Source organism: Microtus ochrogaster, linkage group LG3 (assembly GCF_000317375.1).
Source record: "Microtus ochrogaster isolate Prairie Vole_2 linkage group LG3, MicOch1.0, whole genome shotgun sequence".
NCBI lineage: Eukaryota > Metazoa > Chordata > Mammalia > Rodentia > Cricetidae > Microtus > Microtus ochrogaster.
Window position 1 is genome coordinate 41,928,619 of NC_022029.1, and position 3,381 is coordinate 41,931,999.

Here is a 3,381-nt window from a genome sequence, read left to right on the forward strand (position 1 = left end):
TGCTTTCAGAGCCTCCACCCATGCAGAAGCTTGGCTTAGATTAATTTTCCTGCATCATGCATCAATCTGAACTAAAGGAAACAGAACACATTGAGAGTAACATTCTTACATCATTCTCCAAAAACTCATTTACTATGTCAAAAATGACAGCTCTTTTGAACATGGCATTGAAATATATTTTCCTCCACTGTCTTTGCAGGCTAAGATATGAATACAATAACAATCATGGGCTCACCATGGTGCCCTCCATTGAACTGGCTTCCTCCTGAGGATGTATGAAGGCTGTGAGGACAGACTGTGGAGGACACACAGTTCTCAGACCCCGTGCCTGTGCGTTGTGGGACTCTGAGTTTCTCTGTGGCTCCAGAACCCAGAGTTCTCTCATACTCCCTCCTAAGCAGCGGCTCTCCCCGTGCCCATCCCATTCAGGAAATCCACTTTATTTCATTCAAACCCAAAGGCTCTCTGAGTCCTGTGCCACCGTGACTAGACAGGTGTTTGCAAGGAACATGGTAGCAGAATGTTCTGGAAAGCTGGGACAAGGGGTCCATGGATGCAGAGCATCCCACTAATACCATGAAGCAAAACTAAGCTGCATCACCATCAAAAGTCTCTTCCCACAGACTCTGCCCAGCTCATCTGCTCCATAGCAGGGGCTGAGGACCTGGTCAGTGTGATGGAAGGGACAGGGTCCAGGAACATGAGGTCCAGGCACTGGCCTAAGATGGCTTCTATAGTTCTTGTGAAGCATTTCAGGTGGGGACAACAAGGACATCTCATAAGCACCCCAAGGCCACCAGGGCCTTATTACACCTACTTGACTCAGCCTCTTCCCCTCTCGCGGTATCTCAGCAGCCCTAGTGCTATCCCGACACCCAGAGTGGCCCATCCACAGTCCCCACATCTCCCCATGACATGTGTGCAGAGGCCAGTCTGATGTGGTACTGCACCACCACACAGTTACCTAAAGGTCCCCGCTAACCCTCATGTCAACCACCTACAGCAATTCCATATTTGCCAAAGTAACCACAGCATTAGTGACAAATTCCTCCTGACTTTGGATTATCCCGGGCACTAGAGTATGTGCTTTGAAAACCTCAAAGGCTGCCTGTCTCTCAAAAGTGCCTTTTGAAGTAGTTATTTCCAAGTCTCAAGAGAGGCTAGGACCTTTTCTATGGTTTTATATCAAGTGTGGCGGCCCAGGAATCTAACGCAAGCCATGACTCCAAAGTTAATGGCAGTAGCTATCTCCTAATTTCCTTCTGAAACAAAGCGCTCTGCAAGGCTCTACATGACCTGCCACCTTCTGTCCAGAGGCATCTCCTGCTGAGCCATCACACTCTACCTGCCTTACCCTGTGCTGACTATCTCAGGACAAGCCACCGTGCCTTCTCATACACTATGCCCTCTACGCCGAATACCCTCTGGGAGATTCCTAATGCCCTGAATCCCCCACCCAAAGCATGCCCTCATTCATGCATTTACCTCCCAGCACAAATGAAGGACTTTCTAGCAAGACTGTCTCCCAGGCAAAAAAAAAAAAAAGTGCAGGATGGTGTAGCAGGCTAGCCCATATAGGCATCCACATTCTAATTCCCAGAACCTGTAGCCATTATCCTGCAGTGGAAATTGGAATGTAGGACCTGGGATGGAGAATGGTCCTGGGTGGGTCTCCGGATAGAAATGGTGCAGTCACGAGTCAAATGAGCTGAGATGACAAAAGCTGAAAGCGAACTGACACACTCTGCAGACGGGAGAGCAAGCCACAAGCAAAGGAACATAGGAGGCCGTGGAGGGTAAAAAGGCAGGGCGTGGGCTCTCCCTCAAAGGAACATAGGTGACCATGAAGGGTAAAAAGGCAGAGCATAGGCTCTCCCTCAAAGCCTTCACAAAGATCTAGCCATGCTGACACTTCGGTGTTAGCCCAGTGAAACTGATTTTGGACTTCGGTCTTGGGAACTAGGAGGCATTAAATTCATGTTGTGTAGCATGGAGTGGGAGGCACAGTTTGGCACCACGGGGGGACACGGGACTGCGGCTTTCTTGTGTCTCCCTGAGTCCTGGATGTCCAGCACAAGCCAGTGCTCCCAGAGAGGAAGCTAAATGATACAATAACCCTCACAGAAACTGGGCAACTTACACAAGCCCACACAATTTAGAAGTGCCCACACTAGGACTCAAACCCAGGCCACTGGTTTCAAACACTTTACTTCTTTAATTTGCACATGCTGTCCCTGCTGGTAACTTCTATGGCATCCTAGGAATGGTGGGACAGAGTCTCATGAGAGGGTGGGGATGGTCCACTGCGTGGGGAACAGCAGGGCCTCTCCCCCGTCATGGGACTTCCACCCAGAAGGCTATCCATCAGCTGCAGGGGGAGCTTTGTGACCATGTCCCATAGATCTCGTCACCAAAGGAGACCTCAAGTGTGCTCACACATGGAGAATGTGCTATTGTTCCTTTCATGTGTCCCTTTGTGGCATAAGCATAAAAGTATGTTCTTGCCTTTTAGTGAAAACAACTAGAAACAACAAAGACAAAAAGATAAATCAAGGCTTCAATGCTTTCTCCAAGTGCCACCATGCGGATAACTCAGAGGCGTGTACCAAGGACCAATGGCAGATATGCATTTTGTCATACCTAGGGCGACCTCTACCCCATTTCTGTTTCTTATCACACCCCACAGAGAGATCAAAGACCCAGGCCCATGTTTAGAAGTACACAGGATCAGGATTTAGTCTCCAAGCAACTGAATCCTTGTCTGGGAAGAAAGAGCCACTGAAACTGTTTGCCCAAGGAATCTCATGGGAATCCCCCAAACAGTCCAGGCTGCTGCCAAGACTATAGGCCGTTCTCTACAAACTGGCTAGGGCCCATTGCTGAGGACAACACCTACCCAACTCATTCACATGGAGAAGCTGAGCTGGTGCCTACATAGAACCCCGACCACCACATTCTATTATTTTTAGACAGAAAGGTACTCTGCAAGTTACCAAAGCAAAAACATAAATACCAACCCAACCACAAAACCTTCAATCTATAATGGTGTCCTGCCTGCAAGATATGCTAAGGTAATGGGAGTAACCAACCAATATCTGTGACTTTCAGCCCACTCTACAAGATGGAACCCATACCCAACACTGCTTGGGTGATCAAGAACCAGAGACTAGGTAGCCCAGAGACCTAGAGTAAAATGAAATACTACTGCTCTTTGAGGATGGTGAGGAGAAGGAAAAGGAGGAGGAAGAGGAAGAGGAAAAGGAGGAAGAAGAGGAGGAGAAAAAGGAGGAAGAAGAGGAGGAGGAAAAGGAAGAAGAGGAGGAGGAGGAAAAGGAGGAAGAAGAGGAAGAAGAAAAGGAGGAAGAAGAGGAGGAGGAGGAG

The 3,381-nt window shown here is 48.6% G+C and overlaps 1 protein-coding gene across 1 annotated transcript in view; it reads right to left on the reverse strand.

Moving 5' to 3' along the window:
• Window positions 1–3,381, reverse strand: part of Mindy4 (MINDY lysine 48 deubiquitinase 4) — a 110,443-nt gene that overhangs the window by 57,716 nt on the left and 49,346 nt on the right. The gene's annotated exons all lie outside the window — the stretch shown is intronic.